Source organism: Heptranchias perlo, chromosome 19 (genome assembly GCF_035084215.1).
Source record: "Heptranchias perlo isolate sHepPer1 chromosome 19, sHepPer1.hap1, whole genome shotgun sequence".
Taxonomy (NCBI): domain Eukaryota; kingdom Metazoa; phylum Chordata; class Chondrichthyes; order Hexanchiformes; family Hexanchidae; genus Heptranchias; species Heptranchias perlo.
This window is the reverse complement of record NC_090343.1, coordinates 2,518,713-2,533,132: the sequence shown is the minus strand read 5'-3', so window position 1 is coordinate 2,533,132 and position 14,420 is coordinate 2,518,713.

Here is a 14,420-nt window from a genome sequence, read left to right as displayed (position 1 = left end):
CGTTCACATGGGACTTTTTACTGGACCACCCATTAGATTTCTACTGTTTGGATGAGGACTACCATGACACTACACCCTGATTCCACCTGTGCCTTCAGGAGTCAGATGCCATGAGGCGAATTGCTTTTCCTTTCTCCAATTTCGGCTCTGACTTTCAGTCCTGCGGACACTGACTCGTGCTGGGGTTTTGTTCCACAGGCATTTGCCAGCCGACTGGTCTCTCTCCATGTGCGAGCCTAGACAGCGGGGGCCAGTAAGCTATTTGATCGGGGGGGCATGTCATAACTGAGTAGGATCCAGCTGATAGCCACACACTCACGCTGCACAATGATCTGCAGCAGGAATACTGGCTGAATTTTCTCCTTCTCTTGGGCATACTGAGGCAAGGATTTTATTTTTATGTTATAATTGAATATATCCAGGAGTGGGATAAGCATTGCATTCCTATGGCCAGTGCCCTCAGTAAAAAGATATTTAGATTTAGATTAAATATTAGCAAATTATTAATCTTCCAGCATCTCTTACTGGCCCCACCAGGTACTCCAGTAAAGGGGAGAAGGGAAGATGATATATGGTTTGTGTGCTGGAAAATTACCTCTGCGCACTGACCATGGGATGAATTAATTCAATTTTCAACAGGGCAGTAAAATCTCACCCCTTACTCACACAGTTGAACACTTGAGAATAAGAATGGGCTGAATTCAAATACTATGGGTCTGAACTCCAGTTCTTGGAAAAACTGAAGTTTGGTTTGGGATTTGGCTTTGGCACATCTGATTTGCAATGAAAGCAGAATGTTAGCAGTTCCAATTTGTTTTGTTATCTTGCCTGTTTAATCCCCTCCCCTCCTTGACCTATTGCTGAGATACAGTTCAACAGGCATTGAGGACCCTCTATGCAGTAAGTTACAGGCTGGAACTTCTGCCTTGATATTTATTCCAGTCACGAGTCAGGCTGGTATGACTCACTTAGTGAAAAGTTGAGCAGGTAGCTATGATCGTGGTATGGGCATAACTTCAAAGACTTCATTAGCCTTGAGTATTGTTCATCACCTATATTTAGCAAAATGTTTCCACGCACAGAAACCAAAATGGTTTTAAAGCAGAAGAACGTTTATTTCTGGGCAGCAAGGTAACATCTAAAAGGATTTTTAATAACGAGTTTCTTGTGGATTTCATTATAACAGAAAAATCAGACTTGCTAAATTATTACCCTCTTATATCTTTCCTCCATTTTTCTCCCCTGCCTCGTTTCTCTGGGTCCCAGATTCGCTTAGACTGAGCAAGTGAGGGAACCATGCACTCCCACATCTCGGCTAATGCTACCCTTAAACAAGAGCGACTCACTCCCTGATCCTTCCTCCTTCTCTTGGAGGATGATGCCAGGCCTCTGCTCAGCCCCTCCGCACCGTGGTGCAGTCCAAGTCAGGAACTCAGCAGAGCAGCGGAACATGGGTGTGAACTTGCCTCTTTCCACTCTGCAGCTAATCAGTGCTTTTAAAAATTGAACACAGATAAGCAATTATAAAAGGCAGCCCATAGATAACGTTTACAGCGTAGAAATCCCTTCTTCAGTTATGAGAATTTTAATTCAACTCCATTAACCTCTTGGACATTGAATTCACTGCTAAAATGCAGTTTTCAAAATAAATGTATTCCTCTTATCCTACATTTATCTTACTACACTTGTCATCACATTAGTGATAGCACTGTAAGGTAAGTGAGGTGGTACTGCTGGCTCCAGAGTCTCTGAGACTCACCTAAAGAGGTGGTTTGCATTGGTGCTTGACGTAAATAACAGTGCCGCCGGTAGCAATGGTGACATTTACCACTACAGCCACAAGCACTGAGCAGCTCAGCTCCTCTGGACAGACCAGCAGCACGGGTTTCACATACTGGCCTCTGCATTTCTCAAATTGTTTCTCTCTCAACTGAAACTTTTAGGGGTTATCTCCAGCTGTGTTTAAAATCACATTGCATCCCTAAAAAGATTTTGCTAAAAAAATTTTTTAAAAATCTCTTCCACTGCTCTCCTCCCAATCAGTCTCAGTGATGCAGTGACCATCAAAGGGATCAGTTACAGGAAGTTACCACTGTTTAGAAACTTGTTTGCAAATCGGGTAGAGAGCGTTGTGCCAAACTTCATATACCAGATGTGTGGGGCACACCCCCAGTTAAAGACGTTAATATTGTATTAATTAACACTTAAAAAAAGGTGGATAAATATCAAGTTTGGAATGGGATTGAGGGTTATGAGAGTAAGTACAGACAGAGATGACTGAGTTGAGTGTGGAACCATGGAAATGTCAGGGCAAAGTTCTATCTGTAGCACCTGGGTGTAAAGTATCACTGGGTGGAGCGCAGAAAGGAAAGGAAGGCAGCGAGGGTCCCCTGCCTGTAACAGAGCCCACCCAACCATTCATTTAAAGGGATGGAAAGTTGGGTGACATCCATTACAAACGTGCGATCCAGCCCACCCAACGTTGCCTAAGGCAGCTGATCTAGAACATTTAATGTAGGATGTAAGACCAGAGAGAAATTCAGGAGTTTTACTTGATTTAACTTTGGAAGCATCAGAAACTTTCCAGAATCTTTTCTCATGAGATTGAATGGGTCGAGTAGAGTCTGTCTCCGATACAGGAGATTGTTACATGGTCTGTGGAAAGAATGGGCTTGATGGAAAATATGGCCTTCTCTCATTCCAAGCTATTGCATGTTCTTATCAGTGAACAGTGTGCCTTTAAATTGGAACTGAGGTAGCCAGTCAAAATATAATATGCAACATTTTCTAATATACTCAGTAACAGATTTGATGATATTGTTGCGTGACTTGAGGAGCACAATACATGACAATACCACTCTTCCTCTGAGACCCGAGTTCAAATTAAGCTGTGACAGAGGAAATATTAACATCTTTCTCTGATGGTTATTGAATCTCAAATGCAACCTGTTTTTTCAATGTTAGCCCCAGCTCCCAAGCCACCAGCTCCAGCCCACATCAAAAATTAGCTTTAATTTGACTTTCTTGCTCTGGAAGATATTGGAAGGGACTTGGGTAGTGTAGTGGTTGGACCACGACCTTAGAAATGTAGAGGTTGTGACTTCAAATTCCACCATAGCAAATTGGATTTATTATATCTGGTAACTGTGGGCTTGCACCAGGGAAAGAAAATAATGTTAACCGAAGTGTGACTCTTAATATTCTGAAGTGGCCCAGCAAGCCTACCACCTTCTTAGGGATGGGCAATAAATGTAGCCTTACCCCTATCCTGAGTACAAGTCATTTTCTTTTAAAATGGTAAAAGGAAGATTCAGAACTGATGTCAGGAAGCACTTCTTCACACAAAGAATGAATAATACCCAGGATGGTTTCAAGGTGGGGTAGGGGATAGACGCAAAACCTCTGGAGTCATTCAAGAGGCAGTTAAATGTTGTGATGGGCAATTGTAGGTTTACATAGAATCATAGAATCATAGAAGTTACAACATGGAAACAGGCCCTTCGGCCCAACATGTCCATGTCGCCCAGTTTATACCACTAAGCTAGTCCCAATTGCCTGCACTTGGCCCATATCCCTCGATACCCATCTTCCCCATGTAACTGTCCAAATGCTTTTTAAAAGACAAAATTGTACCCGCCTCTACTACTGCCTCTGGCAGCTCGTTCCAGACACTCACCACCCTTTGAGTGAAAAAATTGCCCCTCTGGATCATAGAAACATAGAAAATAGGAGCAAGAGTAGGCCATTCGGCCCATTCAAAATGATCATGGCTGATCATCTAACTCAGTGCCCTGTTCCTGCTTTTTCCTCATATCCCTTGATCCCTTTAGCATTAAGAAATATATCTATTTCCTTCTTGAAGGCATCTGATGACTTGGCCTCCACTGTCTTCTATGGTAGAGAATGCCACAGGTTCACCACCCTCTGAGTGAAGAAATTTCTCCTCATCTCGGTTCTAAATGGCATACCCCGTCTCCTGAGACTGTGACCCCTGGTTCTGGACTCCCCAGCCATCGGGAACATCCTCCCTGCATCTAGTTTGTCTAGTCCTGTTAGAATTTTATATGTTTCGATGAGATCACCTCTCATTCTTCTAAACTCTAGTGAATACACAGGGTCTGCTCAGACGAGGAGGAACGCGATGGACACCTACAGACGCTGAAAGACGCCCTAGTAAGAACGGGATATGACGCTCGACTCATCGATCGACAGTTCCGACGGGCCACAGCAAAAAATCGCATAGACCTCCTCAGGAGACTAACACGGGACGCAACCAACAGAGTACCCTTTGTCGTCCAGTACTTCCCCGGAGCGGAGAAACTACGCCATGTTCTCCGCAGCCTTCAACATGTCATCAATGAGGACAAACACCTCGCTATGGCCATCCCCACACCTCCACTACTCGCCTTTAAACAGCCACCCAACCTCAAACAGACCATCGTTCGCAGCAAATTACCTAGCTTTCAAGAGAACAGCGTCCACGACACCACACAACCCTGCCACGGTAACCTCTGCAAGACATGCCAGATCATCGACACAGATACCACCATCACACGAGAGGACACCACCCACCAGGTGCATGGTTCATACTCCTGTGACTCGGCCAACGTTGTCTACCTCATACGTTGCAGGAAAGGATGCCCCAGAGCATGGTACATTGGTGAGACCATGCAGACGCTGCGACAACGGATGAACGGACACCGCGCAACAATCGCCAAACAGGAGGGTTCCCTCCCAGTCGGGGAACACTTCAGCAGTCATGGACATTCATCCACCGACCTTCGGGTAAGCGTTCTCCAAGGCGGCCTTCGAGACACACGACAACGCAAAATCGTCGAGCAGAAATTGATAGCCAAGTTCCGCACCCATGAGGACGGCCTCAACCGGGATCTTGGGTTCATGTCACGCTACACGTTACCCCACCAGCGAACAAATGTTATCTGTTTTTAATATAACGGGTCAGTTGCTGTCTTTTCTATGTTTCTACCTCTCTATCTCTGTTTTTTTTTTGTTTGTTTTTTTTTGGTGATTTGTATATTCTGTGAGACCTGGCAGGTAACACCTGTCTGTCTGCACACTGATTGCCTTGGCAACGGGCAGTTGAAAAAACTGTCTGTACTCACCAAGCATTGTTCTGTGAATTATAAATGCGATTTCATTTCGAGGATTTCATTTCACATCGTTCACCTGACGAAGGGGGAAGCCTCCGAAAGCTTGTGAATTTAAAATAAAATTGCTGGACTATAACTTGGTGTTGTAAAATTGTTTACAATTGTCAACCCCAGTCCATCACCGGCATCTCCACACTAGTGAATATAGGCCTAGTCGACCCAATCTCTCCTCATACGTCAGTCCTGCCATCCCAGGAATCACTATTAAACTTTTGTTGCACTCCCTCCATGGCAAGGACATCCGTCCTCAGATAAGGAAACCAAAACTGCAAACAATATTCCAGATGTGGTCTCACCAAGGCCCTGTATAACTGCAGTAAGACATCCCTGCTTCTGTACTCAAATCCTCTTGCAATGAAGGCCAACATACCATTCACCTTCCCAACTGTTTGCTCACCTGAATGCTTGCTTTCAGCGACTGGTGTACAAGGACACCCAGGTCTCGTTGCACCTCCCCTTTTCCCAATCTATCACCATTCAGATAATAATCTGCCTATCTGTTTTTACAACCAAAGTAGATAACCTCACATTTATCCACTTTATACTGCATCTGCCACGTTCTTGCCCACTCACCCAACTTGTCTAAATCACATTGGAGCCTCTTTGCATCCTCCTCACAGCTCACATTCCACCCCAGCTTTGTGTCGTCTGCAAACTTGGAAATGTTACATTTAGCTCCCTCATCCAAATCATTGATATATATTGTGAATAGCTGGAGCCCAAGCACTGATCCCTGCGGTACCCCACTAGTCACTGCCTGCCACCCGGAAAAAGACCCGTTTATTCCTACTCTCTGTTTCCTGTCTGTCAACCAATTCTCAATCCATGCCAGTATATTCCCCCCAATCCCATGTGCTTTAATTTTGCACATTAACCTCTTGTGTGGGATCTTATCAAAAGCCTTCTGAAAATCCAAATACACCACATCCACTGGTTCTCCCCTATCTATTCTACTAGTTACATCCTCAAAAAACTCCAGTAGATTTGTTAAGAATGATTTCCCTTTCATAAACCCATGCTGACTTTGTCCAATCCCGTTAATGCCCTCCAAGTGTTCTGTTATCACATCTTTTATAATAGACTCTAGCACTTTCCCCACTACTGATGTTAGGCTAACTGGTCTGTAATTCCCTGTTGTTTCTCTCCCTCCTTTTTTAAATAGTGGGGTTACATTTGCCACCCTCCAATCTGTAGGAACTGTTCCAGAGTCTATAGAATTTTGGAAGATGATCACTAATGCATCCACTATTTCCAGGGCCACTTCATTTAGCCTGATAGTCTCTGGGATGTAGATTATCAGGCCCTGGGGATTTGTCAGCCTTTAGCCCCATTAATTTCCCTGGCACTATTTTTTTTACTAATCCTGGTTTCCTTCAATTCCTCCCTCTCACTAGACCCTTGGTTCCTTAACATCTCTGGCAGGTTATTTGTGTCCTCCTTTGTGAAGACAGAACCAAAGTATGTGTTTAATTGTTCTGACATTTCTTTGCTCCCCATTATAATTTGCCCCATTTCGGACTGTAAGGGACCTACATTTGTCTTCACTAATCTTTTTCTCTTGACATATTTATAGAAGCTTTTGCAGTCAGTTTTTATGTTCCTTGCTAGTTTACTCTCATACTCTATTTTTCCCCTCTTAATCAATCTCTTTGTCCTCCTTTGCTCAATTCTGAACTGCTCCCAATCCTCAGGCTTGCCGCTTTTTCTGGCAATTTTATATGTCTCCTCTTTGGATCTAATACTAACCCTAATTTCTTTTGTAAGCCACGGTTGAGTCACCTTTCCTGTTTTATTTTTGCGGCAGACAGGAATGAATAATTGTTGTAATTCCTGCACACGTTCTTTAAATATTAGCCATTGCCTATCCACCATCATCCCTTTTAGTAAAGTTCCCTAATCTATCATAGCCAACTCGCACCTCATACTTTTGTAATTTCTTTTATTTAGATTCAGGACCCTATTTTCGGATTCAACTACTTCACTCTCCATCTTAATGAGGAATTCTATCATGTTATGGTCGCTCTTCCCTAAAGGACCCTGCACAACAAGATTGTTAATTAATCCTTTCTCGTTGCACAATACCCAGTCTAGGATCGCCTGTTCTCTAGTTGGTTCCTCAACGTATTGGTCTAGAAAACCATCACGTACACACTCCAGGAATTCCTCCCCCACAGTATTATTGCTAATTTGGTTTGACCAATCTATATGTAGATTAAAGTCACCCATGATTATAGTTGTACCCTTCTTGCATGCGTCACTAATTTCCTGTTTAATGCTCTCCCCTACATCTCCACTACTGTTTGGGGGCCTATAGACAACCCCCACCAATGTTTTCTGCCCCTTGGTGTTTCTTAGCTCCACCCATACAGATTCCACATCGTGATTTTCCGAGCCAATATCCTTCCTCACTACTGCATTGATTTCCTCCTTTACTAACAACGCTACCCCACCTCCTTTCCCTTTTTGCCTGTCCTTCCTAAATATTGAATACCCCTGGATGTTCAGTTCCCATCCTTGGTCACCCTGCAGCCATGTCTCTGTAATCGCAACTATATCATAACCATTAATATCTATCTGCGCTGTTAATTCATCTACCTTATTGCGAATGCTCCGCACATTTAGACACAATGCCTTTAGACTTATCTTTTTAAGATTGCTAGTCATCTTAGTGGGGGTAGAGTTGGGAGTGGTAGATGGGGTGGGAGTGGTAGTGGGGATGATAGTGGGGATGGGAGCGGGGGGTGGGAGTGATAACGGGGGTGGGGGTGATAGTGGGGGTAAAAGTGGGGGTGATAGTGGGGGTGGGGGTGATAGTGGTAGTGATAGTGGGGGTAATAATGGGGGTGATAGTGGGAACAGAAGTGGGAGGGGGAGAGTGGGAGTTGGGGTAGGGGTGGTAGTGGGAGCAGGGGTGGGAGTGGGAGTGGTGGTGGGGGTAGAGTTGGGAGCGGTAGAGGGGGTGGGGGTGGTAGTGGAGGTGCGAGTGGGGGTAGGAGTGTGTGTGGGAGTGGGGGGAACAAGTAGTTGCTTGATGCTAACACAGGATGAAAAGTAAAAAGCACCACAACCCCTCAAATATGCACTCACATAAAATATGTATAGTCCAAAATTAGTCGTCGGCCAAACAGCATGATTTAATTTGCACTGCCTTTTCTCTTATGCAACTAACAACATTTTATTTCAAATTATGTAATTATTACAGCATTATCACAGTCTGAAAAATAGAACCTTTCCTGTTATTATTTCATCAGTGAACTGTTGTAATAAAACATATCAGGAATGGGGAGGCATCACAGCAGAATCAGTGAAGCAGTGAATTCCCCAGCTTCTGGAGCGCTACACAGAGTGACAAATGTAGTGCCTTTCAGTCTCTGGTAACAGCTAGCTCCTGACCAGGAAAATGTCAAAAATATTTAGTTATGCCTCGCTGGACTTAATTACTGCCACAGCAGCCTCAGTCTTTGCTGCTGCTAATGGCCCTTTGCTGCCGGTGGAAATCCATTTACCAGAATGTTTTTTCAGCCATTGATCTAATTTGCTGAATCAAATATTTATGTTGCCTCAATTAAAATGTAATATTTGCCTTACAAAAGATTTTTTTTGTATGTTTTTGTGCTCATTTATAGCTTTTTCCATTTGAATAGGAACTCAATACTATTCGATGGTACCTGCGTCAAATGTACCATACTGACTGGTCAGTGATGCTATCCATAACATTTTTGTTGAGTGCACCTCTTAATTATAGAGAATACGCTCAGGGGATTAGTCATTAGAGTTAAGCTTTCGTTCTTTTACCTTAAAGGGGCACTGTTATCATGAAGATCTGTTTGGTGAATCTTTCCCTGTTTGTAAACGTGCAACAGGATAATGTAAACCACATGGACAAAATGCATCATCCCACAATTCTGTGTCAGGTGAAGTTGATGGTAATAATCCATTAGGCCTTTCCTTCCCAAAACAACAGCAACAAGAACATTAGCCCACCATTTTTGGATGCCAGGTGAGGACAGGGCCAAGCTCAGGCCCAGACCAGAGCAGGCTCAGCATGATGTTTTCCATGGGAAATAGCTGTGATATTTCCTACCTTTGCCACCGCCAATTTTTAACGGGGCAAGCAGGATCAGAAAATTGCTCAGGGGTGCAATCCCTCCTGCACTACTTCCCATTTTCTGCTACCCCAGCCAGGCGGCGAGGGTATGCCCACCCATATTTATTACAATTGAATGCTGGATGGAAGGGACGCCTATTAGGCCCAGGCATCCAGCATTCTCCTGGTGCCAATGGGGGCTCAGAATTTGTTCTTGGCACCAGGGCCCATGGAATCACTCACAGAGCTTGACCTTGTGCAGGCCAAAGAGGCCAAAAAAAAATGTTTTTGTTAATTGAGTTTCTGCAAGCTGTGCGGAGGCTGCCTCTATCCCTAAGCTGTGCGGGTCTCCAGGGGCAAAACCCATCCCAGCCTGACACGACTACCTGGCTGAGACCGGGGAGCTCAGCTTCAAAATGCTAATGACCCCCGAGGACAGAAGGTCAGTCAGGGGTGCATCTTCGTGCCGGACAGAAGTTCCCTCCCTTCCCTCTGGAGGTACACTCCAATCAGTAAGATTTCATTAGAGAGCCTTAATGTCCAGGCTCTCTAATGAAAAATGGCCATTAAAGTAATAAACCAGAGCGTGGTGAGTGCTGAGTAGTTGTGGAACCCTACCCCAACATGAGACAGTGCCTTCAGGAGAGGAGGAGAGAAATATCGAGGGGAAAAACAAACATGTCTCTGAGCTAATGGCAGCCCAGATCGGCAATAGTTACACTTTAGCTGTTCACTTAAGTTTTTTACTTCTGAGATTCTACACAGAGGATTAGTAATATGGCTATAATAAACTAACCATATTTGTGTTATGTTGTGGAATGGAGGATTGGAAAATTCTACTTGCCATCTCACCGAGAGCAAGTTGCTTTGCAGTTTCGGTGAGGTGAGGAATGTCTGATTTGCCGATGAGATTTCCACCCTGGTGCGACGTGCCGCCTTGTAGATCCGCTCTGGTTGCAAGATGACGTTGCGGGGATGCTCGATTAATTACTCAGCGATACCCAGGTGGAAATGTTCCACACCACAGTGACCTCAGCAATGATCTGAGAACAGAGAAGAAAGGCATTTCATATTTGGTGACGTCCTGGCAGAATCTGGCCTTATAATTCATGAGTCATTTCTCTTCAAAAGCCAAGTGTAGATGAGTCATTTTTTAAAATATTCCATCACTATTGGAAACTTGACCCAAGGCAAATCCTCCTCCTCTGCTCCCCAGGCAACCTTTCAATATGCAGAACTTAACTATCTACTCACAAAGAATTCGCATTAACATTTATTTCAGATCAGACATTAAATCTGTTCAGGTGAATGTAAAAGATTCCACAACTCTTTTTCAACAAAGAGCAGAGAGCTCTCCCGGTGTCCTGGCCAACATTCATCCACCAACTAACTCCACCAAAACAGACTGACTGGCCATTCTGCTGTCTGTGGGACTTTGTTGTGCACAAATTGTCTTCCGCATTTGCCTACAAAACAGTGACTGCATTTCATTGGTTGTGAAGCACTTTGGGATGTCCTACGAAAGATGCTATATAAATGCGCCTTTCAAATCTTTTCTTCATTTGCTTTTAAAGTTCTTATTCTCATATTTTTGTTTCTCCTTTCTGGTCTTGCTGAACCATATTGCAACTCCTCCTAACAGGAACTCCAAAACATTCTGTGCACTCCCAGGACCCCAACAAAATGGCTCTAAATTTCTGGTTCTCCCCACTGTTGTGGGACAGCAGATGCTGCCCACCCCCACATACCTCCCAACAGCAACACAAAAACTTCCAACAAGTAAAAAAAATACTCTATGATGATGACAGTGACCATTTAACAAAAAATATTCTATTTGGCTTCTTTCTCTTCGACTCTTCTCTTTATCCTGTCTTATTCTGCATATTAATTACATAGAATTTACAGCATAGAAACAGGCCATTTGGCCCAACTGGTCCACGCCGGACTTTATGCTCCACACAAGCCTCCTCCCACCCCTCTTCATCTAACTCTATCAGCATGACCTTCTATTCCTTTCTCCCTCATGTACTTATCTAGCTTCCCCTTAAATGCATCTATGCTATTCACCTCAACTACTCCTTGAGGTAGCGAGTTCCACATTCTAACCATTCTCTGGGTGAAGAAGTTTCTCCTGAATTCCCTATTAGATATATTGGTGACTATCTTATATTGATAGCCTCGAGTATTGGACTCATTATTCTAATAATAATAATCATCTAAAATATGCTATTCACAGCATCTCAGGAATCCACCTCCCAAATCGAGCAGGATGCATCTGTTCCAAGGATGTAAACTACACCTGTGTGTAACTAACCAGCCAACATTGTTGAAATCAGGCCCACACAGCAGCTCCAGGTCCCTCAGGACAATGCACTGTGTTCAATGGGTGTAAGTGCTGAATATCTTTCACATTCATTTGATTTCTTCCTTTGAATTTAAGAGCATGGGCGAATCACAGAATTGAGGTCCCTTTGTGTCCATTACACACCCCAATTCAAAGGAAAAGGAAGAATGTCCCATATTCTACATAACCGGTACGTGGCAATAGGAACATAGGAATGTACAAGGCCGGGAATGACCACTGCAACCAATTATTGTTTTAAACTGCAAGAGGGTAGCCAAGTTATGATCAGGAGCAGGAATCCTGGCTGATTTTTCCCTTTCCTAGTTCTCAATCACGAGGCAAATTACAGCGTCCCTATCACTTTCCTGGCTGAGCAGGGACCGAGCTTGGTATCTGGGACCTCCCTGGTCCACGGCTCAGTTTTGCATGTAGTGCATTTACCTATTTAGCAAGTTGTGCAGCTCACATGCTGCTCCTTTGGAGCACCATTCCACCCAAAAAACACTTTTTGAGATATTTTGTTCCATGAAAGGTGTTGTTTAAATATAAGTTCTTCTTGTAAGAGTTTGCTGTCTGTTTTTATAGTTTATGCCAATCATCTGCTGTTGAGATTTTGTTTAAAGAGTGAGTGCTGATGACACTATGAGAAGAGCTTGCTGGGTAGGGACAACAAAGCTGACTCTATGAGGAAGCTGAATTTACACACTGTTAAGCTGAAACATCTAGCTATTACCTGGCTGGGGCTCTTTTCTCTAGAAAAGACAAGGCTGAGGGGTGACCTGATAGAGGTCTTTAAGATTATGAAAGGGTTTGATAGGGTAGACGTAGAGAAGATGTTTCCACTTGTGGGGAGTCCAAAACCAGGGGCCGTGAATATAAAACAGTCACTAATAAATCCAATAGGGAATTCAGGAGAAACTTCTTTACCAAGAGAGTGGTGAGAATGTGGAACTTGTTACCACAAGGAGTAGTTGAGGCGAATAGCATAGATACATTTAAGGGGAAGCTAGATAAACACGAGGGAGAAAGAAATAGATGGTTATGCAGATAGGGTAGGATGAAGAGGGGTGGGAGGAGGCTCACATGGAGCATAAACACCGGCACAGATCAGTCGGGCTGAATGGCCTGTTTCTGTGCTGTAAATTCTATGTCATTCTATGTACCTTACTATTATCTGACTCATCCTGTGTGGGTTACTGTTATCAGATGTTTACCATTGAGTATGACACGTTGCTACTTGTGATAACCCTGTATGACAGTGATTAATATCACTGTGAGTATCGGTAAACACAACTTAATAGAGAGCACCAGCTGACTGAAGCTGTGATTAATACAATTATTAGCAGGAGCAGACCTTCCTTGAATGAATCAGACTGGCATCGCCCCATTTTTCCCATTTAGCACTGTGCCATTTGTGTCAAATTGGAAGTGGAGTTAAATACTTCACTGACAGTTCCTCACAGATATTGAAGGGCCGAGTTTGAGACATGGCAGTGGTGTAGGGCCTCACTGATACTGAGTGTGAGTTGGAAAATCAGGCGTAATTTCAGGCCACAAAATAAGGCCGCAGTACCAGCATACGTAAGTCTCATTTACGTGGCTAAAGTATTTAAATTAGATCCCACACCACATCTTGTGATTTCAAGCAAAAGTGCACACAGTGGGGTAGATTTTGACTTTGTCCGATAGTGTAAAACGGGTGATAGTGAATAGGCAGCCCAACTGACATCGCTCCCGATTTTTATTTCCACTGACTTCAATGGAAATAAAAATCAGGAGATCTGTAAAACGGGCTGCCGATTCGCTATCACACAAAGTCAAAATCTACTCCACTGTGTGCACTTTGCCAATATAAACTGGGGGGAGTAGAAGTCCCGGCCTGCTTATGGCAGATTTTTAAAAGGAAATGTCAGTTTCAGTTGCTATTATTACATAGAATTACATTACATAGAATCGAAAGCACAGAGACTGGCCATTTGGCCCAACTTGGTCAACACCGGTTTATACACCACAAGAGCCTCTTTTCCCTCTAATAAACACTTCCTACCCAGTCCCTGCATGCCTCTGTAACCTGCTCCCTCATGTATGCATCCAGTCTCCCCTGAAATGTATCAATGCTATCTGCTTCAACCATTCCATGTGGCAGCAAGTCCCACATTCTCACCACTCTCTTGTGTGAAGTAATGACTCCTAAATTTTTTTGTTGATCTGTTGGTGACCTTTTTTTATTCATTCATGGGATGTGGGCATCGTTGGCAAGGCCAGCATTTATTGCCTATCCCTAATTGCTCTTGAGAAGGTGGTGGTGAGCCGCCTTCTTGAACAACTTCTGTCCGTGTGGTGAATAGTGCTGTTAAGTAGGGAGCTCCAGGATCTTGACCCAGCCACGATGAAGGAACAGCAATATATTTCCAAGTCAGGATAGTGTGTGACTTGGAGGGGAATGTGCAGGTGGTGGTGCTCACTTGGGAAGTGCTGTCAAACAAGGCTTGGCGAGTTGCTGCAGTGCATCCTGTAACTGGTACACCCTGCAGCCACGATGCGCCGGTGGCGGAGGGAATGAATGTTTCAGGTGGTGGATGGGGTGCCAATCAAGCGGGCTGCTTTGTCCTGGATGGTGTTGAGCTTCTTGAGTGTTGTTTGAGCTGCACTCATCCAAGCAAGTGGAGAGTATTCCATCACACTCCTGACTTGTGCCTTGTAAATGGTGGAAAGGCTTTGGGGAGTCAGGTGGTGAGTCACTCGCCACAGAATACCCAGCCTCTGATCTGCTCTTGTAGCCACAGTATTTATGTGGCTGGTCCAGTTAAGTTTCTGG